This window comes from Coptis chinensis, chromosome 1 (assembly GCF_015680905.1).
Source record: "Coptis chinensis isolate HL-2020 chromosome 1, ASM1568090v1, whole genome shotgun sequence".
Taxonomy (NCBI): Eukaryota; Viridiplantae; Streptophyta; class Magnoliopsida; order Ranunculales; family Ranunculaceae; genus Coptis; species Coptis chinensis.
Window position 1 is genome coordinate 74,797,694 of NC_141456.1, and position 6,969 is coordinate 74,804,662.

The 6,969-nt window shown below is 32.7% G+C and overlaps 1 long non-coding RNA gene across 1 annotated transcript; it reads left to right on the forward strand.

Annotated features, from left to right (window-relative positions):
• The first annotated feature begins 2,760 nt into the window (after positions 1-2,760).
• On the forward strand, positions 2,761-4,571 carry LOC147525193 (uncharacterized). Its single transcript, XR_015197806.1, has 3 exons — positions 2,761-3,017; positions 3,526-3,653; positions 4,199-4,571. It is a non-coding gene; the product is annotated as an uncharacterized LOC147525193 (long non-coding RNA).
• Positions 4,572-6,969: the final 2,398 nt, after the last annotated feature.

Genomic DNA, 6,969 nt, shown 5'->3' on the forward strand with positions numbered 1-6,969 from the left:
TATGTATTTGAGAATTGTTATAGTTACTCTATTTTGATGTGTTGTGTCTTTTTTTAATCGTTATGAAAAAATATACACCCTTTTATCACAGTTATGTGGAAGACTTGACACAGAGTTTCACTATTTTTTTATTTGTTTGAAGTATTGCACCAATATGCATAACATTTCTCAAGAATTACAAGTGATTTGAGGCTTTTGCAAACATTTAGGAGAGTTGTATGTGTATTTGCTTTCCTTTTAAAAGAAAACCCCTTTCGGATCATTCTTGTGAAAATTTTCATTGAGTTGAAGCTTATGTATGATCCCCCGCTTATTGGCCATAGCTTGGGCTTTTGATGTTCGGAATTAGAATCTATAATTTTCCGGATTATGGGCTTGAAAGAAATGGGAAAGCCAGGGTATGTTGTATATAATATTTTTGAGAAGTCGATGATATCTGGCATGGTGGTAAAACTATCATTTTGTTCTTTACTTCTCAAATTTTAAACAATTTGTTATTGTTGGACTAATTTGACACGTCTTTTGGTTTTAGAAAAAGAACTTGGATCCTTATTGCGGGACAAGGATATTGTATTCTTTGGTGTTGTTTTTTTTTATTGCAAATCATGGTTTATGGATTTTCAATGAGATTTTGAAGTTTGTATTTTACTTGCAAAGGAAACAATCTTGATGACTATAAGAAGCTAGATTAGAAGCTTTGGGGAATATCCCTACAGAACATAAAGGTGAGTTGAATGATTGATGTCATTAATAGATAATGATGGAGAAGGAAAGAGTATGCGCATGACAGGAGGTGGAGGGTATTAAGCATCGTGGCTGGTCAAGTTGTTCCTATCTAAAGGTTATATGGTTCATGCCACTGTCAGAGACCCCAAGTACAGACTCTCTTTACCTGTACTTAGGGCTAATGATACACTACACATGCAAATTCTCTTCCTCAAATGTTAAAAGTCAATTTCTATTTTGGTTTTCAGTGTACTAAAAGATTTAGGGGTTTGGTTTTTAGATTGCCAATTCGCTTAAAATTGTGTTTTGGGTGTGTACGTATGCAAATTCTAAAGTGGATTCAGCGACCAATGTCCGGTAAGTTATTCTGAGTTATTGTAAGATTATATTACAATCAATAATTGTACTTTGTAGTTGTAAATTTCATTTGCATTCACAGTAGCTGTAAGTTAAAATTACTTTTTTAATTTCATTATTATAGTTGGATTCATCATTGTTTGCAATTAAATTCTTAAAAGTGAGTCTAATTTTCCCAGTTACTTTGGCGAAATGTAATAGATGGGGGGACATGTACGTGTACTTTATGCGTTCTGGATCAGATAGTTTTGAAATGAATTAAATAATAAACTAAATTATATAAATTAAATGATTATTTTATTAACGCACTTAACTGACTTTAGCTGTAAGTTTTAATTTCTTTTTTAATTTCATTATTATAGTTGGATTCATCATTGTTTGCAATTAAATTCTTAAAAGTGAGTCTAATTTTCCCAGTTACTTTGGCTTAAAATGTAATAGGATGAGGGATACACGTTCGATAGTTTTGAAATGAATTAAATAATAAACTAAATTCTGTAAATTAAATGATTCTTTTATTAACACACTTAATTGACTTTCAAGGGTTTCACTTAAAATTTGTACATATTGAATTAAATCTTTAATGAATTTAAAAGTATTATTTTACGTTTTGAAACTTAAAGTTATATCTTAACTACTATTTAATTACGAAAAAAGTAGCAATATTTTTGGGTTTTGAGGTTGAATTGGGCTTTGGATTCGATTAACATTAGAAAACAAATAACCCCCAACTTCCTATGACCCCCACTGCATATTGCAAAAGGAAATTAAATGCAAACTTTTATTAGAGTATTTTTGTCATTTTCACAAGGAATTAAATGTATTTTTACCGCTTTCATTAAGGTAATGTACAAGATTTGAATGTCCAAATTGAAAATACTAGGAAAACGAGAAGGTACCCCCACGCCTAAATTGAAAAAAAATGGCACGGACCTTCTCTCTTCCTTTCGATCTGCTGCATTTCGGTCTCTCTACAACCTCTTAGGTATTGTTCTTCTCCCTCTAATCTCTTATTTTTCTATTTTCTCGACTGATCTCTTAAATATTCTTCCTGTTTAATCGTTGTTATCGTTTTCATTTGTATGGGAACTAAATGAATCCCTCCCCTCTCGGGTAATCTCCCTCTTTATCTAAGTTAGAATGAAAAAAAAAGATTTTTTACTTAAAAATGATAATAGAAAAATAGAAAAGTCATTGTTCTGTTTTTCACATATTTGTTGGTTAATCTCATTATGTTTTATTTTCCTTTTTGTATAGTCTTGAAATTGAGATCTTTCCCTGTTTATGTTTTGATAGGTTTGTATATTTGTCCATTGCAATTAGAATAGTTTCATTCACTTAACGCTTTGTGAAATTGATGAATGATGGATACCAGAACAATTCCAGAAAATAGTTGACAAGGAGTTCAAGTGTCAATTGGTTTGTTTTCATTCTATTTAGTAATCTTTCTAGAACCTTCCCCCAACAATAACAACGTAATCTTCCATTTTTTAAAAGCTCTTTTCTTAAAGTTATGATATGAGATTTACCTATTTTGTTCAAGTTTATTGAAAATTGTTGCTGCACCATGTTGTTTGTTTTCTTCAATTTGTTCAAGTTTTTTTTTTTTTTTTTTTTGATTTTGATTGGCCTGTGTTTTAAATGAGATCAGTGACTCTTTGATGCTGGGGGGTTCGAGTCCCAGACCTTTGGTATCATCATCCAAAGGTTTTACCGACTTTGCTAGGCGGCACCTGCCAATTTGTTCAAGTTGCATTCTTAGTGGTCTACATTCTACATTTTAACTATTACGAATTAATTGCAATGTATGTGTTTTGCAAGTTCAAATATGATATTTTTTGTTTGTCTGAGAAGTAGTTGTAAATATGTGATGAATAGAAGAGAAAGCCAATGAACTTTGGGTTGATTTAGTAGCAACCATATGACATTTCCAGGTAAAAACTTTAATCCCCTCCTTAACCTTAAGTAGTGACGCTTTATCTTGCTTTTGAAGCGTGCTCTAAATTAGTCTGTTCATACTCTAAAATAAACTTTTTAAGAAAACTTTGGCCAACTTGCACAATTATTCGCCATAGCTCTTGACCAAGTAAACTATGGTATGATTCCTCATGGTTACATACTTTGGATTACAACCTGTAGTTGGTTGCATTGATTCACCATCCTCACTAAAAAGGGTGAATTCCTTAGCTTAATTATTGGGATTGGGCAGCACCGTAGACCCCCATCACAATGTATTTCTCGCAAGCATGCTAGCCCTTTGTTAGATGATTGTTGCGTTTATTTGTTAATTTAATAATTTGTTTGTTCCGTTCTCTATTAACGAATCATTTGTGTTTGGTATACCGTGAAATTGAAGTATATACTAATTGCATATGATCAAAAAGTTTATCATCTTACTATTCTAATTACACTTCTCTTAATAAATTATTTTTTCAAATTTAGGTTTGAAGGCTTATGAACGCAGTTTTAAGTGTTACAATGGACTACGCACTTATAGTGGAAGAAATAGTGGCTAACTAGGGACATTATCAAAGATCCTTATGAAAGCTCAACCACATATTTTAAAAGAGGTTTGTATGATTTCGTTGCTTTGTATGTGAGCTAGGATTTATGTATGATCATTCCAATTTTAAGGGATTTCATCATTAGTCGGTTTACTGTATGAACCAAGCTATTAGGTCTTCCACTCTTCTTTTAGTCAGCATCTCCATAATGAGCACTTCATGAAGTACGTATAGAGTGTGAAGTTAACTATTGATTCAAAGGGATCGAATTCTCTATCTCTCATTAGTGGCCTGAGCAACTGTTTTTGGGTTATTATTAAGTTGAATTATGTTGCTATTGAAGAGATTCTTTGGAATTTGGATTATCCATAAGGTGACCTTGGGTGATGTGACTATAGTTGTGTTCCATGTTTTTGTACAGAAAGGTTGCTGACACTTAGAAAGCAAAAAGGTGACAGCATGTGGTCCCGTGACACACCACTTAGACCATCTAATGTTCTCAGTTCCTTCTTAAAAAAAATTATTTTTAGACACGAAGTGCGTAGGTTAAGGAGGTCAGCTATACAAATTAATGTGGGCAGTGGATATTTAATAAGAAATGCATGTTACAGGTGGCTGAAGTAGGAAGGGTGTACTCTTTGAAGAGCTTATAAAACTTGTAGTAACAATGTGGGTTTGCCAGTACTTGGGATACAATTTGGGTATGCAAGTACTTGGGATTTAAGAAGGTGCATATTGATTCCAGCTCCGTGAAAAGATCTTAGGGCATAGGAGATCTTAGGGCACATGACTTTTACTGTAAATCATTCATAGTGTTATTATCAAAGAGTCACCTATGTACTTATCATTTTCATTGTAGTATTATATATAGACATTGTGGTCAAACTTGACTCCTAAAGAGTAGTTAACACCAACAACAAGATGGACAAGCCACAATGGTACTGTACAATAATCTGGTAGCAGCAGAAGTACACTTATAGATATATACACCACGAATCTTGTTTGTGCATTCTTTCAAAGAGTCCAACCAAGTTGTAGATCATCCATATATCTAAACTTTATATGTCTTGGAGAGTATTGTAATTGTACATCTACTGGATTTCTAAAGTGAATTGTGGAGGACTTATAAGGTACCATGTACTTGAGAGTTTAATTTTATGCCAAAACCTTCGACCATTTTAAAAAATAAAATAAAAATAAAAAATAAAATAGTTAATAGTGATATATATTTTTTTTCTTTTTTTTAATTAAATTTATATTTCATCTCCTATATATTTAATCTATTTACTTACCATAAGTCATTTGTGAATGTAAAAAATAATAATAATAAATTAAAGGTGAATATTGAACCAGTCCAATAAAGATTCTGTAGTAATTTGCTATAACTTTGTAATAGTGGAGCACCTAGCCGGTGTAGTGCTTTGATTTGGGAAGAAATTTAGTGTTTGAAATTAGAATGACAACGAGATCGTATATAAAATTGAAGAGTAATACAGTTTGGATTACGATATTTGATATTTGTCGCCAATAAAGTCTTTAAAAGGCCGGCGCTCTTCTTTGTTTCGAGAGAACTTACTTGCTTAATAATAATAATAATAATAACAAACAAACAAACTTGCTTGCTAAAAACATTTGAATAAAAATGTGTCGATACACAAAAGCTCAAAGTAATATAATTAAAAATAGTTTAATTAAGAAAGAAATTGCATGTTAAAATTGACGTCACGGATAACATTGCGTGTTAAAATTGACATGTCACGGATAAAACTAAACAAATGATATTGAGTGAATTTATAAAATTACATATTAACTTTTTTTTTTCTAACAAAAATATGCATCAAAAAATGTAAAACAACTGTGCCGAAGGCACGGGTTATACCCACTACCAAAAAAACGACTTTATCCGACAGACTTCAGAAAGTTTACCCGACGGTTTGTAACCATAGGAAGTTACCAACGCCTTTTATCCGTCGGGTATTAGTTGGCCATCCGTCCCGGAGGTATTACAATTGTTTTGTTCTGTCCGACGGTTGCTCGACAGATTTTTAGCTATCGGCTAGTTCGACCGCCTTTAACCATTGTTTGTTTCCAACGGACACCAAAATATGGCCGTACTTCTTAACCGTCGGCATATCTATTCAACAGGCGGCAAAGATTTCACTTCCCACGCTCTAAAATTTCATGAAAAATTAAACCCTAAAATTAAAATAATAAAACCGACTCTAACACTGGCTGAAGTTTTCAGCTTTTTCCTTCCTTTCGCAATAGGCTGGCGAAAGCACGCGGACTATTACCTCTTGAATTTCATTGCACCGACGCCCTTGAATTTCATTGCACCGACGCCCTTCTCAACCTGAATAGGTAATTTCAATGTTTGAATATTTAGTTGATTTGTTTGAATCTCAGCCTCATTCTCACTTCGTTTTCTAGTTTTTGCATATTTAATCCTTAAAAAATATTCACTTTCCTTCACTACAAAGCCACCACTTCATCTCTCTGCCACCACGCATCTCCTCCTCCACTGCCACTACTACTCGTTTGAACACCGGCTTTTAAAAGATGAAAACTTTAGTTATTTATTTAAAACTTGTGTTCAATAAGTGAAACATGATTTCTTTTCTAGCTGTTTTATTAAAACTTGTGTTTGATTAATTTCAGCTCTGAGAATATTCGTCTGTCGCCATAATTTCTGGTAAGTTTGTCCAATTTGATTTGTGTTTCGACAAAGGGCTTTTTACATAATGTCTGATCTTCTTGTTTAAATTGCTTTGGATGAGGACTATTCAATTGGCTAGTAATTTACTAATTTAGTGGTATAAGGACTATTCAACTTTTCAGTGGTTCAACTTAGTGTTGTTTTCCTTTAGCTTCTCCCTGATTAGAGGTATTTAGTTTCTTAGCATTGAATAAATTCTTATCCGATTTTCACTTGGGAACAAAAAGGCTGGATTAACAAAACAACATTAATAATGATAACAAACGTTTCCGATTAGTTCAAAGATTGCAAATTGTTAGTTTCTTTTTATTAATTTGTATAGACTCATTCATCGGAATTATTCTTTTTGTAGGAAAATAAACTTGATAATCGATGATTACCTTTAGTTCGGGTAACACTTTCTATCGCTTTTAAAAACAATTATGAGAGGGAAATTTCTATATTTGAAGAAAATATAAGAGGGCTTAAAACGGGATCTCGATTATTACGCTTATTTTTGCTTGTTTAGTATGCAAAGTTATGGAATCGATAAAGTTGGGTGGCTCTTTGCTCCAATCGCATTCCTTTGGTTTCTTATGATGGGAGGTGTCGGTGCATTCAACATTTGGAAACATGGTCATAGTTTCAAGGCTTTCTCTCCCCGTTTATGTATATCGGTTTCTTAAA